At 36.7% G+C, this 18367-nt stretch overlaps 1 protein-coding gene and 2 non-coding genes across 5 annotated transcripts in view; 1 reads left to right on the plus strand and 2 right to left on the minus strand.

The window, feature by feature from the left end:
* The window catches only part of LOC115449984 (prominin-like protein), a 113437-nt gene that overhangs the window by 27901 nt on the left and 67169 nt on the right, over positions 1-18367 (minus strand). The gene's annotated exons all lie outside the window — the stretch shown is intronic.
* On the plus strand, positions 2466-2537 carry Trnap-agg. Its single transcript has one exon. It is a non-coding gene; the product is annotated as a tRNA-Pro (tRNA).
* On the minus strand, positions 5899-5970 carry Trnae-uuc. The gene has a single exon. It is a non-coding gene; the product is annotated as a tRNA-Glu (tRNA).

Below are 18367 nucleotides of genomic sequence, written 5' to 3' on the forward strand. Positions count from 1 at the left end.
TGATTAGTGAATGTAATATTTATCATAAGTTATTAATTCGTTATTCATCGTATCTTCCTTTCAAAATATCATAATATTCATATTATATATTTTTTTTACTCACAATACAATGGTTGCCTTGTTTTTAAATATTAATTTCTGTGCAGTCTCGATAAACGATCATCACTTTAATAATAAATAAATAATATCTACCATCTAGTTTTAAAATGAAAGCAAACTTAAACAGGACCCTTTCCTTTGAACTGTCCAATTGCACCAATATAATTTCTAAATATACGCTAACAAACGACGTTTCATAAACACATGTGTATACGTTATACAATAATTAATAGAGCATATGTGCTAGCGCGCACTGCAATAAGAAAAATCGCGCGACACTAGTTTAAACTTGGGCGACATTATTATGACAAATGACACAACGTTTAATTTACTGCAGCTGTACGACAATCACGTCGCAAACATTATCAAAATAATATGTCGAATCATAATTTCTAAATAGTCGCGATTTTTGTCGCATGATACGATTTAAATTCATTCTATTTCTCCAGAATGAATACTCGTGGGCGCGGGTGGTTCGCAGTAGCTTGAAACTTAAAGCACTTATATTACATTGAGGAACAACAGGCATCTGCTTTTCATTAACATGATATGAGTAATATTAAGTGACTCTTATCGTTATTGCTGCTACAAAGTATCTGTCAGAAATAAACAACACCGTTCGCGGTCCCTTAAAGTTTAAACTATCAGTCTGCGCTCGTCCAATATCTGACAATTGCCTCTCATCACTCGAGTTAACTGTTACTGCTGCCTTAATATTTACTATTTTAAGAAAACATCTCTACGCCCATTGTTATAAGGCATGAAATTGTACTGTGTTTTAAAACATGTGCGCATATCTAATAAGTTGGTCAATTTAGTAGTGAATTAATACCTCGACATGTCCCACTTTATTGATTAATACGAGCGAGTGTCAGTTAATGTGTTGTTAAACTTAACAAATTGCGCCCATTTTGGTGCACGACTAATAAATGCCCGTATTGAAGACGAACTTGATGATATTTATATCATTCTATAGAACAAGTACAATCTAAACAAATGAAATAAGACAAATATTTAGTATCAAAAGTCAAGATACAACATATAATCCAGAAAAGTATATGTATTACAATCTTCAATCCGCATGGACAAAATAAGATTAGAATTATTTATTTGTGTCTTAACTTTGCTTTCAGGTTAATTTATCATGATTAGCAAAATATAGGAAAATCACAACAAATACATTTCTAGTGTATCTTGTCTCTGATACTTAGCTTCTCACATAAAACTATTTGACCGTTAAATAATTTACGAATCTCATTAGCAAACAGGAAATACTCAGAATGCGTGTTTAGATGCTATCAATTTTCCCAGACAGACGTCAGGCGTGGCACAACGACTCACAAAAAATATTTGTGAATAAGTAATATGACATCCGTTAAATTCACACCATCTGGCAGGCCAGAATAATGATAGATGCTATTGGCTATTGTTCTGATCATGGCAACTTTGCACTATCACAAACATTACGAGTTACCTCTGATGCGTCTCAAAAGTGCTTACAAAATCATTTTGTTAACTAATATTTTAGGCGAGTATCTACAAACGAGAAATCGAACGAATATACCCCATAATTCCAATGGAAATGGTGCTTAATAAAAAAACTTTTTAAGAAAAGGAATAGATCCATTGACGTCGGATCGAGTTTTTAGGTGCCTCCATTAACGACACTTAGTGACAGCATTTACAATCGACGACTCACTAGTCCCGTCCAACTTTATGAAAAGCTAAAAACACTCTCACAAATTAAAAACAAATCAACTCGTTAATGTTTTTAGGAACGAAGCGACCCTGCAATAATGTCGCCCGATGAAACATTCGCGGCGCGTCAAAAGAAGTCCACCACTACAGTTTAATTGCGTTTCCCGCCGCTGAAACTGGGTTGGATACGGTTTACACACTCTTAAGTGTATGTTGAATAAAAACATTTCACATTTGAGCTCGTAAAAGCCATATGGAGCTGGCAAAGCGAGTGGTAGTCGTGACTCGTGCTGGATGTTTTGTTTATAGCATAAATGGGTTTCCTTGATTGGCGTGGTACCACCACAGTTTCAAAAAAAACAGGAGGCATAATTTTTTTTTTTTATCTTATAAACTTATTGATGATGTCAATTTAGACGTTTCTTGTAATTTTATGGATTCATTGCAATATATTTGTCAGTAAATATACTCTTTGATAGAAACATAAATTATGGTAACATATACTTGTATGTATAAAATAATATCGAAATATAAATTATGGTCTCGTATCGAACGAGTTACATCACATTATCATCTTCGTGCAAGAATTATGGCATCACACGTTGCTCATGCTGTTACCGCACGCGCCTTCTACTCAAATAACCCGTTAATTCAACAACTCACATATCGGCTCGTTGGTCTAGGGGTATGATTTTCGCTTAGGGTGCGAGAGGTCCCGGGTTCAAATCCCGGACGAGCCCAAACCAATTTTTTTTTTACATATTTAATTTAAATGTAACGATGTATAAAAATATTTCTACTTTATATTATTAACACATACTACAAACATGGAATTTATTGTCATTATCTTGCAAGATAAAATAATTTTAATTATTGCCTACTATTTATTGTATTCATTAATTATGACAAATTATAATTATATGCCATTAAATGTTATAATTTAAAAAACATTTTCTTTATCATCAACATTCATCTGACATAATCATACCAATGACAATGTGTCAGTGAGCTTCAAGAGTAGACCATAACAAGTCCACCTTTAGTTGATATTTAAATAAACAACAAGAGAGTGTAGTCGGATATTAATCATTATTATTACCCTTAAGGATAACTAAATAAGTTTGACGAATGAGCCCACGGTTTCCTGAGTCAACTCTCCACATCACACTCCTTGTCTTGTATTACCCTTAACCTGAAACAGTACTAGTATACTGCCAGGGGGCATTTTGTCATAGAATGCAAACTGGACACGACCAGTCATGATTATTTTTATGATCCCAAACAACTGTTCTTATTCAACAAACCAAAATTGTATTAACGCAGCAAGGTAGTTGGTAATGACCTCGTCAGCCGGGCGCTGATGCAGGGCAGCCGACGGGAAAGGTCGGCGCACTTCCCGCGCAAGAACAATGGGATTGTTACGGCAACTAACCGCTAATTCAGTGCCCGCGTTACTGACGCTCGTGTAATGCTGGCCGTGACGGGTTCGAGGATGGAGAGATTGTATAATACCACGATTTACAAATTTTAATATTAGGGACTTTTTTGTAATACATATTTCGTAAAAGGTTATTACTGGACTTTTAACTAACATTAATCATAATTGAATTGAGGAGTGGCTTATGGTAGGGTGTGATAATTTGCACCTCCCATTGATTAACTATTTAAATTCTTATAGTAAAACGGTCTAGTTTCTGCAGAGATTCGCCGCACGACGTTGCAGATGGTAAAAAGAGCGCGAAATAGCTCTCAGACAAGACTAGAAGTTTAAAAACTTCGCGTAAACCAATTACAGGAATCTCAACATTGCGAAATCTTTCAATCACTAAATAATCTAGATCTCGATTAGCTTTCAACCGCGTTTCTCAACAAATCTAGTTTTGCACATTAGCGCATCAACAGCGCGGTATTATTATGTCGTGCACCGATTAACAGTGGTGTAAGCTATGTACAATCCGCATTATATTATGTAGATAGTGTGGTCATTGGTCAGGACCTTGGCCGTGCGCCGCTCTACTGCGCACTGTAACCACACCACACCTGCTCACCACCACAACCGCCAGCGATGAGCAGGTAGCCGTGCATACATGTTTCAAGAGAGTGATTTTGGACGTTCAAAGCTGGCAATCGGTAAATAACGAGAACTGATGAAATCCATTAATCAATAATAAGTTATATAACATTGTAAGCATTGGAATTTGGAACGATGGTCATGAAATGTGGCATATTTTAACCCTAGAAAATTAAATTCAACTACACGTGTAAAAAGACAACGAAGTAACTGTCGATGTACTTTTTTACTCTTGTTTAAATGATCCACCGAAATATTAAAAAACGTGAAACAGCAATTCTTCCAGATTCATTCCCTTAACCACAAACAAACCTCAATTCTGATTCACACACAACACGAGCTCGGCTGATAATTTGATTAGCCACCGATGCGGCTCATAGCTCGGCCCGAATCCCGACAATACGCGCTGCTCACCACCGCGTTACGACACTGGGGTTACTGGGTCGGTTCATATTAAGGATATTGCGTTCGCGAGCGATTATCGTCAATTTGCAAGTAATAACGGTAAGCTGGTTGCGAATGTGTGGTAACGTGTGTTATGTTGTTTAACCATTCGATAATTAATGCATTAGAAACTTGGTGTTTACTGAATGTTGCGATAGCCTGCCTGGATGGATAGTTCACTGATGCTAAGCACTGCTGCATTTCGGTTTGATAATTATTACAAATAATATACGATCGAGGGTCTTCGAGCTTTAAGATCCAATATATTGGATAATGAAAGAAGTACGGTGCCGTACAAACCTCCTAATTCTATTCTAAAGCAAGCTGCTACTGTTTATAAATAAACAGCGCCCCGGACTTCTCAATCAGATATATAAAACACAATTTATTATATCCTATCAATAGAAACTCCATGTATTTCAACTACAACGATATAATTGAAAGTGATAATAAATATATTTGATAAGGATATTTTATGGCACGCCCTCAATTACCTATCTTACAAAGAGTACATAGCAATTTAATTACGATATAAACTGCGACAATGAAATAACATTAGACATTATGTTTCGCACAATGCATTGTGGTTGTGATACGAAGGTCAAAGTTAGATTATTTTCCGGATTTTTCAGTTTGCGCGCGACCTCAATGATATGTTCTAGCTTGGTAGGCAGCTAGTAGGAGTCTCACAATCGAAACTAATGATTGTTTATATAATTGAATTGCGTAATTGAAATTTGCATGGATTTACCTTATCGATATATTATCGAAATACATTGTGAAATATCGAGATTAATGTTTGTTTGCTCGCTGGTATTTTATTATATGTCTCATATTGGGTGTTGAGTAATTCGAAATGTAAATAAAATGCCGTTGTATTCGATAAAGAAATTAACATTTTTATTATCGCCAACTCATGAGTTTCTCTGAGAACTTTCTCTGCCAACTCAGTGGTGATCAAGTATCATTAGGTGAATAATTTTCACGTTTACTAATGTTTGATCACAAAAATCTGTTTTCCCCAAAATTTATATTATTATTTAAACATTCAGACAGTTCTTTGTGTAGAAACAACAGAACAACGTGTTCTACAAGACATTGTCCAATTGGTCTCGACTCCCGGCTCCTGAACTCCGGTACATCGGCACAAGCGGACTAACGAACAGCTCGAGGGGTTCGAGTGGCTAGAAGGGCCTTATTATCTGGCATTACTGCGTGGAGGACCCGCAGATCTGCGGCTTGCGACGCGAGACGATTGCGGAGGTCACAACTTGACGAAAATTGTGATATTTCAACCACCATCGGAACGGAACAGACAATGTGATGCTAGTTAAACAAGAAAAAAAAACAGTTTTTTGATATCTAACTGCATTAATCCTAACACTAATAAATTTATTGGTTATGCGTGTAAAAAGGAAAATCGAGTGCAAGGTTTAAAAAATCGAGCAAATAAATCATTGTTCAATTTTGAAACAAAGAAACTCCTCATGCTTAACAATTATGTTTTTATTTCTAAGTATTCTAAAACAACATGAGGTTATAGATCATAACAAGGTATTATTAAAAAAAAAAGTGCAAAAAGTGAATTCCCGTACCGGGAATCGAACCCGAGCCTCCTGGGTGAAAGCCAGGTATCCTAGCCACTAGACCATACGGGAGTTACTCAAGCTTGCGAAATTGTGAAATGATTTTGATATTCGTCCATATCTAAAAATAATTATGAATATTTTATTGTAACATACTTATCTTACATTCCATAAATACTTTATTCTTATCAACTTCCTCTACAGTTATACAAGTGTAAGTGTTGTGACTGTGTTTATGGTGTGTACAAAGAACACACGAAAATTACAAAGAATGCTTTCTTTTATGACATACCTTTTTGTATGGACAGCTGGCAACAGTGATATAGGCACATAATGCTATTTTAGTACGCGTCAATACTCAAACTATATTAATAAGTCTACGATCGTAAGATCACAATTAATATTGTTTTCAATTGTGTATTTAGTTTTCAATTACAAGAATTTTAATACTTATTTTTTATAAAAGATAAATGTATAGATCCAAAGATAAATGCCATTTAATACTAAGTAATTATAGTGCCTCATTACAATGACGTATTTATGTGCAAATTATGCTATATAATTATAATATTTGTAGCAAATAAAAACACGACTAGGTACTCTACGACACCATCTCAAACGCTACTAAACTTTTCCAACCACCTGATCACTTTCACTAACCATTAAGACAATTAGTATCAAATAATGATAAATCAATATCGTTTATGTAGTATGTTTATCAGGGGTCATTGAACCCGTGACTGCCCAAATTGTAAGCGCCATAGCCTGTTGCTGGCGGCGCCGGGGTGGGTCAGGTAGGACGGGCCGGGGTGTCGCAGGGCGGGGTTCAGCTATAGAACAAAGAAATATTTGCGAGTCTGTTCATGAGGTGGATGGGAAGGATTATTATAAAATGGACTCGTCTCTCGCATACCATGAGGAGAGGTGTGTCTCGTCATTATAAAGTTTATAGTGTACTTTTATTAGGTTCCTACAAGTGCTTCGCGTTAAGAAAGTACTTTTCATAGGCGGGAAAACGTCTGATTTGTCAATCGGTACTGTGTCATTTTGGGTAGTTTAATAGTAGTTGCTGTATTCATCATTAAATAGTTAGAGTAGTCCATTAATTTTGTTTTTTTTTTTAAGTTTAATTGGAACATTTTGATACTGCACTATTAATCGAATTTCAGGAGTAATATGCATTTTTTTAGTAAAGAATGTCTGTTGCTAGACCAAACATTAATACTACCAACTCTCTCAAGATGAGATCACCCGCAGCCCCTAACATTAGTGATCATTTCGTCTAGCCTGACTCACCCAGTGCTGCGTGCAATTAACACAGACTTCAAGGAAAAACTAACCATTAAACCAGTACGAATAAACATCGCTATATCACTACTAACTGCACATTAATAAACACACCTACACCCTCATTAAATTATAAATAATTGCTTACTTTTAATACAGCTAATGCCCACGAATTCAGTTCCTTGATAACATGATTTTTGATGATTTGAGCTTCGCCTATTTCTACCGCATAGTAGCAGTGTGCCAGAAAAGGGTAATAATGACAGTGGAACTGTCGGGCATTATAAATCGTTAACATCCATTGTTTTAAGATAACGAGTATAACCCATACCATTGTAATTTGACGTTCTGGATAGTAATATTCTTTATAAACAGTCGTGACTAATGCGTTTTATAGGGAGCATAACGTCGAAAATATTTTTTGCATTGGTTTCGTCAATCTCTACATATCCAAGGTTGTAGCGAATGTTAGTCACGAAATGAAGAAACACAATTAGAATCGTACAAATTACTCATCGCACATCATTAAACAGATTTCCTTCAGTTATTACACCTAATAAAATTATGTTTATCCATCTGTTAAACTAGTTTACGCGAATGATGCACACATAACAAATACTCATTTCGGGTCTACTCTACAGGTGACTTTATCCATCACCTGAACATGCGGATATTATAGATTGTATAGAGTACCTTTGTCATTCCTGTAGCCTCTGCATTTTAAGTCGATATAAAATTATAAGGTCTAGACATGCTTACGGCATGCAAATTGAGTCACAAACGATTGTGAAGGTTACCTCGTTTTCTATAAAACTAAATAAAACTTAATGTAGTGGCCAAGCGTCACGTCCGCTTATAAACAAGCTATTATGGCATTAGCGTGGTTTGATAATATTCTTGTAAATTGAACATACTCTTCGACTGAATATAGTTGTAAACTTAACTTGCTTTCTGTGTCTTACGTGGCTTGATTCGTCATAATTCGCTTGTCTATTACCAGTCGTAAGATGGTTTTGTGTATTAGTGACCACTGATCGCTGATCACTCACCATCAGATAAACAAATTATAAATTTTCTGATTCTCTTTAATATTTGAACTTTATAAATATCTGTTCGCTTAATGTGGAAGTTCACAATATAACTTTTAATAAATGATTGCACCTTTTGTGTTAAACTGGTGTAATACATAAATCTAGAATAATATTGTAGAAACGAAGTATTCATTTGTTTGAACTATAGCTCCGTTTCTAAATATTTTACAAATAGAAGCCGTATTATTATAATTGAGTGCTGTAGGCTACTTTTATCCCTAGAACGCTAATATATGCAGGCAATGCCGCGAATAAAACGGGCAAGCAAACTAAACAATACAGGCGTTAGTATCCACTAATTGTTACTAGACTATCTGCTGTTTTGTTCGAACGTCATCGACTCGACAACTGGCTCTCACCTCACAGATGAGTATTTCTAAGAAAATATCGCTCGAAACAGAACAATCATAGTAATAATCGCCATAACAGCGTGCACTCAGTAAGCCGTTTTATTCTAGCACTATTATAGACGGAAGACAGGCAGTAAACATTATATCAAAAAATGTCATAATGCACAGGAGTAAAAGAGATTGTTCGAGTAGCGGCGGCTCTGAAAATGTATAGGGACTGCATTTCTAATCTATATAGACTGGAGAGTACACCCTGGTTGATATACAAACATTTTGTCACAAAAATTCAACGCGAGGATCAAACCGCGATCTTTTGTGTCTCATCCGCTATTCAGTATTCATTGTTGTTTAACCACATAAACCTAAAACAGATATCAGCGAATCTACAAACATGACACGAGGCGGATATCGAACCTATAAATACCTGCTAAGCAGCAAACTCGTCATCCACTTCGCCACAGATCTCCCGGCAGGTCTACACTCATAAAAATCATAACCTCGCTATCTACGAGTTCAACCCTGCACATTCCATTACAAATACCTAAGTTGTGCCAGCAGCCGCGAGGGAGGTGGTGGGGGTGGTAAAGGCAGGGGATGGGACGACGGGAGTCGGTTTGGCCGGAGATGACGGTGCATGCGGATCGATAGCGCGCCGCCACGCGCCGCAGTCGGGCCGGCACGCCGCGCCGGAATACCCTACCAGTTTACATTATACACACAACAATTTGCACATTGCACTGTTTAGCGACTTAATGTAGTCACCAGACTTATAAGATAATAGACAAAGTATAATTATAACAAAACAGCTTTAACTAGATTATGATTGTTATTTTCTACAGATGCTAGTTATTCATCATGTTGTTTTCTTTATCACTGTTTTTGCTGCTCCCTAAATCGTAAGGAAAGAACAAAGAAACCTGATTCCAGTATTTTGAAGATATATTTTATCTAGGTTTGCCCCAATGTATTTTTACAGAAATCCGCGTGTGCGTCTCGCTCAAGTCGCTAGTTGGCCCACTGCGCACCATCTTAAAGCTTCGTTAAGGCTTATTGGCTCGAAAGGAGCCCGAACACAAATGTTTTTTTCTTTGTTCCTGATTGCAGACATAGCGTGCTGGGCTATTGTTACTCAAACGTTACGCTTAATAACGGTCCTGGCGGAATATACAGTAGATTGCCTCGAGCTTATTCTGCCGTGCAGCACTTGGGTTCCTGCGCCATTAGAAACAAAAAATGTACCCCTCTAAATAATTTATACTTTTAAATAAGTAATGTTTAGTAAATTATCCTAATATTATAAACCAATCTCGCCCAACCGCTGCGTTTGTCTAGCTAAATGCAACAAATACAAGAACTACCGAACAGATTTCGATGAAATATGGTTACATTTTATTCCGGGAAAATGTAAATATAGCGGGATCTTCACCCCGGAAAGACTCTTATACGTAGATAGTCGAAATCACAATAAAATGTATAAAGTTATTTTTAACGGTTAATCTATTTTAAGTACAAATAACTTCTAAAACTATTTTTAAAAAGTACAGTATAATTAATTAATTATTTAAAGTGTTCGCAATGAGGCGTTCTCCGACGCGACGGTCCCCAGAGTTAGTAGCTTTTTTTTTGTATTATCAGCCTGCGTTACTTAACGACGATCAGCACAGTCGAGGACACGGGTCTTAGCACAATAGTATCCACCAGCATGTGTAATCCGTGTATATTTATTTCGGATCTGTATGAGAGAATCGTTCACCTATCGCGCGCCACGACTGCCCACGAACAATAACCTAACCACTACAAATTATAATGAAGTACACGACGCAACATGCACTCGACATCCAGGGACATTAGATGGATCTCACGGTGCCTATGATGCGTTACTACGTATCATTTAATATTAAAGATCTCTGCTCGGAGAACGGTCCTGCGGTGGAACTAGTGCGAGAGGCGCGACGCGACGGGGTGTAAGGACGCCCGGCCGATTATGTTAATATCAACTCGTTACGGTGCGAAGGTTCGTGGGCACACCACATTGACTGCAAGGATATGTCGTATAATTATTATTAATAATAATAGAAAGCATAGTTTTATAATTTCATTATTGCACGCGTCAAGTTTTTTCCAGTATGAAAAAAAATCTGATGTCCTTTGTTATGCTTTAAATTTACTTTGCACTGAATTTCAATAAAAGCGGTTCAGTTGTTTGGCCGTAAAAGAATAACAGACAGACAAAAACACAAAAAGAAAAAATAATTTCGCATGTATAAGTTTAGAAAAAACGATGAGATCAGAACCAAAGGCAAAATAAAGATCCAGTCAAATAAAGACACAACAAGAATTATAATTGGATATAGGATGCTGCTGAGAAAGAAAATGTTGATTCAGACTTAGATTAAAGTTGAAATTGATAGATGTTAGCGAAGATCTAGATTAACGAGTTCGACTTGTTTTGCAATAGACTGTATTCGAATTTTGTATATTCAACCGTTGTGATTGTAACCTACATGAAACGTACGGTAACCTAGATGAAATTTCACGCATTTTAAAATATATCGATTTAACATCAGACCGAATCGATTAATGTTATGGTCTCACAAGCGCGGCTAACGCACATGACACGGGTGGAATTAATAGCCGCTATAATGTATAACGTTAGCTGAAGCGTTTCAATTGAATATCATTTCGATATAGAGGTATAGAAATATCGATTAACAAGTACTGATAAAATTCAAACATGGCGGGAATGTCGAAATACTTTTTAACTGTGTTGGCGAATAGTCCATCTTAGGGTTTATAACATTGAATATCCTTTTACGACCCCTACCTATAATTTTTGCCTGACGCGATAATCTCAACCTAAACGTTATCTACCTTAGCGTAAACGGTAATATCAATAGCCAAGTATCAAAATGTTTTAAGTATCTATAATTTAGTGCCACCTCTAGTTACCTAAGTACCGAACCGGAACAATCGCTACGAAGGCCGCGCACACTCACGTGACATACACTTGGATACGTTGAAATTGAGACTTGATCTTAAAACAACCAGTTAACGCTGACCCCTACACATTATAAATGTCTAACGCGCGATCACCAGGATTTCGTAATTCGTAATATAAAATTATATAAGCAACAAAATATACATAATTATTAATTATATTACTGCAATGTACCTAAGTGTCTAATATGGTAATTTATAACACGTGTCTATCTATGTGATACAAACAAGTTTATGCGAATGATTTCTTTAGTTTACGCGAATGTTAGACATTTAAATTAAACTATTTTTCGGATTTTATCGCGGTTTTAATATTTTACTTTTCTCCCGATGTTTTGAAGACTTTGCAGCCCTTATGAGGTGTTGTTCATTCGCAAAGTCAGAGTTACAAGTAAAATATTAAAAGAAAAGAGAAAAGGATTATATATATTAGGAGAAGAAGAGATATTAGGAGAAAAGTAAAATATTAAAACCGCGATAAAATTCGTAAAATAGTTTAATTTTAAAGTTTATGCGAGTTACAATTAATTTTCAACCATCTATCTTTACGTGTCATGACGATATCACACACTATGTAATGGATTTACTCTTCATGACTATCAGACATCACCTAATAACTGCTGAGTGTCAGCATTGGGCCGTAAGACCAGTGAAACCAACATAACCATTCCACTCACCCCCCAAGTGGTCGTAGCGCCAAGGCATTTTTTCCAGTAAAAATAAAAAAAAAATATAAGACATCACCTATTAGACAAACGACCTTTTCATAACTTCGATCAGTTAACCTAGGGAACATTTCTAAACAACTCGTATTAAGTTTAAAATTCAAAACATTTCATTGAATTGCATGATTGAATGGCAAGGCTCGAGTATGCTACATTCCCCCTCACCACAATAATTAGTAACAACTTCGCTGCAATAATTGCCTTCAAATTCAATAACTCAGACTCAAACCGGGGGACGCGGTAAAGTAGCCGCGAGTTATATAAATACATAGGACTCCCCTGGCAAGGGTGGCTTTATAAACTGCCACGTGAAACGACATCGCCACATGGCATTGATGATGCTGCGTAATGTACTAACAAGCGAAGATTACGAGAGGGGCGCCTTTATACCTTAATTCATATAATACAGCACACAGCGCGTCATTACCTGTAACAAAAAAGAAGATAGTTAGAATTGAAATGTTAATGTTTTAATTGTTCTAAGGCTCTTGTTTATCGACGTTGGGTCGCGCATACGAATCACCCGTAAAAACAAAAGAAATTTCTTTTCACAAAATTTGTAATTCTGCGCCTATCCCACTTTAGTCCATTGAAAAGTTACATTTGGGGTTGCGTTTTTTAGAGGACGCAATTTTATTTTTTAGAAGTGTAGGGGGGGTCAGGTGTAAGCCAAGTTTGTCGCCACTTGTCCCACGGCCGCCAGCTTGGGTTGAAATGGTTTTACCATGTATCTCTTAAACTATTTATCTAACAAAAAAAAATTATAAACATTTTTTGTTGCAAATTAAATTCTCTACAACTTTGGTCCAGTAACTTTTGTCGTAGAACTATAAATAAAAAAGTTATAAGCAAAAATGTTAAGCAATTGCTTCATCTGTCCCAAAGCGATTCAGGATCCAAGTAATTCGCGTACAAGCCGACAACCGCGGGTTTGTGTTGTACGTATTATGAACCTTATAAACACACGTTCTGATGACGTTGCAATGGCCATTGCTTAACAATGAATTTCTTAACATTTTCGCTTATAACTTTTTTATTTATAGTTCTACGACAAAAGTTACTAGACCAAAGTTGTAGAGAATTTAATTTGCAAACAAAAATATTTATACATTTTTTTGTCAGATAAATAGTTTAAGAGATACATCGTAAAACCATTTCAAACCAAGATGGCGGCCGTGGGACAAGGGTGGCGACCCCACAAACTTGGTTTTAGCTTAACACTGACCCCCCCTACACTTCTAAAAAATAAAATTGCGTCCTCTAAAAAACGCAAGGTAAGGCCTAAAAAATGTAACATTTCAATGGACTACTTGGGGTAGAACAGAGTCTGCAAGATGGTAATAAAGTCATGACTCATGACACTTGAGTGCTGTTCAAAAGATAATGTGCGGTTAAAATTATGCCAAGCAATCCGTGTCCTGTGACGAAGTCGATATTCTGCACAACAATAGCCACTCGTGGCTGCATTTCTGTGAACATTGCACTTGATACTTCAATATACGATACGAGTATGAAATAATATATGAAATGATTACATACAGATAATAATCTATACTATTATATAAAGCTGAAGAGTTTGTTTGTTTGTTTGTTTGAACGCGCTAATCTCAGGAACTACCGGTCCAAACTGAAAAATTCTTTTTGTGTTGGATAGCCCTTTGTTCGTGGAGTGCTATAGGCTATATATCATCACGCTATACCCAATAGGAGCGGAGCAGTAATGGCTAATCTCAGGAACTACCGGTCCAAACTGAAAAATTCTTTTTGCGTTGGATAGCCCTTTGTTCGTGGAGTGCTATAGGCTATATATCATCACGCTATATTCAATAGGAGCGGAGCAGTAATGGCTAATCTCAGAAACTACCGATTCGAACTGAAAAAATATTTTTGAGTTGAATAGTCCTTTGTGGAGTGCTCAAAGTTATATATCATCACGCTATGACCAATAGGAGCGGAGCAGTAATGGCTAATCTCAGGAACTACCGGTTTGAACTGAAAAAATCTTTTTGTGTTGGATAGCCCTTTGTTCCTGGAGTGCTATAGGCTATATATCATCACGCTATGACCAATAGGAGCGGAGCAGTAATGAAACATGTTGCAAAAACGGGGAAAATTATAAGTTTTGAGAGCTACCGTTGCCTGCGCTGCGTAAACGGTTAAAGTTATGCAACAATGATGTATGACGGGATTGTTCCACTTTAAAAGTTATAAAAAATATATTATAAAAACAAAGTCCCCCGCTGCATCTGTCTGTCTGAACGTGTTAAACTCAAAAACTACCCAACGTATTAAGATGAAATTTGGTATGGAGACAGTTTGAGACCCTGGGAAGAACATAGGCTCCCGGGAAACAACTACTTTTATAACGGAAAACTTTAGCCTGAAAAATTTTATAACGCGGGCGGAGCCGCGGGCAAAAGCTAGTAAATTATAAATGTTGAATATTGGGAATGCTAAGAAATAATCGAGCGAATATAAAGATATTTATATTAGCATGCCATGTTTATAACTTTCTAATTATAATCTTTGGTTGTAGAAATATTTCAGAAACTAAGACAATTTCACGTGCAGGTCAGTCCTACTGATATGCACTCGACTAGCATCGTGGATGGATGGCCCACAACCCTTCGTGCATGAATCCTCATAGTAGTTGGGGCGAACGACTTATTAGTCCAGCAATGGAACTTTACTAGACGATTAAAAATCACGATGAAAGCAAGTTCTTTTTCCTCGTTTGGCAGCAAATTATTCATCGACAAGTTTCGAGCCGGAGCTCTTATTACACTGGTCGAAGCGGGCGGTGGTCATCGCAAGTGCACTTCTCGGAAGTATCGCGTGTCGTTAGCCACAAGCTCGCAGCCGACGACGGGTTCGTTGGCAACCGTTTGTTTCCACTATCGGTAAGAGTTAGGTATGAATCTTACATTTAACAGACCAAGTCATTTTAAATTGCTGTTTGATTTTGAACGAGATATTTGTGTAGGTCTGAATTGGAACATATTATGGGCGATACTAGAACTTAGCAGTGGACCAGTTTTATAAACACATTTTAATACAATATGTATACTTAATATTATAAAAAGCTGCGCGTGAAAGATAATTCTGCGCGTTAATTAATTAAATTTTTTTCAATATCATGTTATAAAGCATGAAATATTTATCATTACCAATAAGTCTGTACGTAAAACTTAATTGCACATCCTAGGACGTTATGTAACATGACAGACACACATTCCTCTCACAAGACATCGTCTTTTATAGCAGATACAGCCACTTTAATAAAAATATCCGGTTTAAGTATCTCAGTAGGATATTTTCTCGCGCCGGGTCAAGAGAACTGTTATTACTACTATTCTGGCCACAGAGAGATATGAGCAGGTCGCATGGTTACATGTTTATTATTATTCTGTGCATGGGAAACTATCCCACACTCAATTGCTTTAAGTAAGAACACATTAGAGCTATCTGCAGTAAAACAAAATTATCGTGTTTTAATGCATCACTGGTTCATTAATTGAACGTTACAAACTTGAATTCTACTACAGTGACGTCATTCACCAATTTGTTAATGCAAATATGTGAAGGTCTCCCCGTCTGCAACAAACGTACGCGTTCTATATACGTGTTCAATTTGCATTGTGTGGGTATGCATGTGATGATGTAATAAAATTCGTCATCAGCCGCTAGAGGCGTCGAGTTCAAGACCGTGAGTCAGTCGACCAGCGAAAACGGCAACGGCGTCTCCACCGGCGCAACCGGTGACGCAAGCCAGTACAAAGGCGTTCGCCAAAATAGGATGACATAGCGTCAAATAGATTCTTCGACCTCAATGGTCATAACGCATAATTTTTTCGCCATAGGCCTAGAATATTAAAAAGATCGGTCCTATATCGATCAGTGATCACTGCCGTCTACGAAAACTGTCAATATTCCAGAGGCATTTTGGATTTGCTTATCGTTGAGGAATGGAAACTGTACGAGTATATTTATTCGTCTAGCAAAATTATATCAGGCAGAAAATGCAACAGTAATCGCACTCTAAAATATTTAATTCAAACAAATACTGGTCTTCAAACATATTCAGAAAGAAACGCATCATTATTCAATAGTCAGATGAAATCTTGGCATAACAAGCACTCATAAAAAACAGAGTAAAGGTATGTTTAGTGAAATGCGAGGCGGCGAAGTGAAAGGGTCGTATCACTCGGAGGGCGTCCCTCGGGCGCTCCGCTCAGCTCGACCGAATGGCCCGCGAGGGCACGCGACTACCCTCAAACTTGTATTTGGGGCATTCGGCGCAGCCTCATTTCACAACATACGGCTGCCATACTTTAGTTACGCATTTATTTTAGCCAGGTAAATTATTCAAAAGGTTCCTTGATGCTAATAACAGTGCTCGAGCTAATGGCATGAGCATCGAAGGTAATTTGTATTAGAAGATACAAAAGAGGATTGATGGAAAGATATATCATCATTTTCTCACACTGACAATTTCATTGACTGTATTTAAACTAAAAGGGTACAGCGAGATCTCACATGTAGACCACTTTTACTCGGTTATTTTTTGCTAGAAATCATTTATTTAAACAAGTCAAAAAGCCGATACAAAAAGCAAAAAATACATCAATCCCCAATCCCCACACACGGAGATCAGTTAGGATAAAATATTTTGCTAAATTCAGTAAGCAGTAAAATAATTCATTAAATTAAAAAACTGACGTGAATTTTCACAGTTATTTAACTGGTACAACTCATCGATCATAATAAAAGTTTGTTATGCACACTTCATGTGTTTATAGCCCCTCCATCAAAAATATTGATATGCCAAGGTCCGCCCGCGGAGCGTGAGTAATGCCCCAAATACTACCGAGGGCGGACCAACAGTCGAAATGTAAACATTTTACGATGATATATCTTTAACGATTAAGAGGAACAACTGTGAGGAAATCAACGTGCCTCAGAGTGCTCTTCAAGAATTTCGAAAGTTTGAACACAAAACCACTTTACTAACTTAGCGGCGTAGTGTGTAGGATCCCAGCCGTGGGACAGTATATTATAAATTATAATATTGGTTGGTTATAATTATTACCACTCCAGTCTCTTAAATATTGTGCGAAACCAGTGAGATTGAGAGATAAATTCTTGGAACGAGAACCGACAACAATAATAAATATTCATGATTTTGATTCTTACAAGTAAATTACCGTACTATTTCGACTTATGTTCGATATAACTATAACAATCTTCATTCTTACTTCACATGTGCTCATTTTGTGCCCAGATCAAAACTTATGTAATACCATTAGACCAATTAGATGTTTCACTTGTTAACTAACACTATTACTGACCACAGACAACACTAATTAGTTGCCAGAATAGTATAGTGTTATCTGTTTGAACTAGTTGGCGTGCCATGCAAACCAAAATAGATACGCCTGTCTAATTAAACTCGTGTGCTTTTCAGAACAATGCCATTGGAAAATACATTCAATCCTAGAGGTATTAAGCAGAATTTTAATTAACCTGATTTGTACTAACAAAAGTTGTGGTGGTATGGATGTTCCGTTGAATCGTTTGGACGACCGCACTTTATCACATTATGATATTCTAGTATCAATAGTTATTTTACTAGGTGAAGACTAAAGTAAATTTAATATAATGATTACTGCATTCATTACCTTCATAATATAAGTCCCTACCGGTCAAGCTACCACACTTCGTACCGATTAGTTAAAAAATGCTAATAAAATAGACCAATGAATTGCTAATCAAAATATTGTATTGTTAATTAAAATATCATTGTTGAGGAAGGAAATAAGTAACATATGAATAGTTTTTAACATGCTATATTTAATGCAATATATTGAGGGCTTTTCCTGATATTGGTACATATCTAAGGTCAGCGACCCCGAGAACACGAGCAGCGGAGAAACGGAGGTTGGTGAACAAAATGCGTTTCGATAAAGGAGCGGACGCAACGTCGCATTTAAACCGTACAGTGAGTATACAGTACTTCATG

The sequence above is a fragment of the Manduca sexta genome, chromosome 12 (assembly GCF_014839805.1).
Source record: "Manduca sexta isolate Smith_Timp_Sample1 chromosome 12, JHU_Msex_v1.0, whole genome shotgun sequence".
NCBI lineage: Eukaryota > Metazoa > Arthropoda > Insecta > Lepidoptera > Sphingidae > Manduca > Manduca sexta.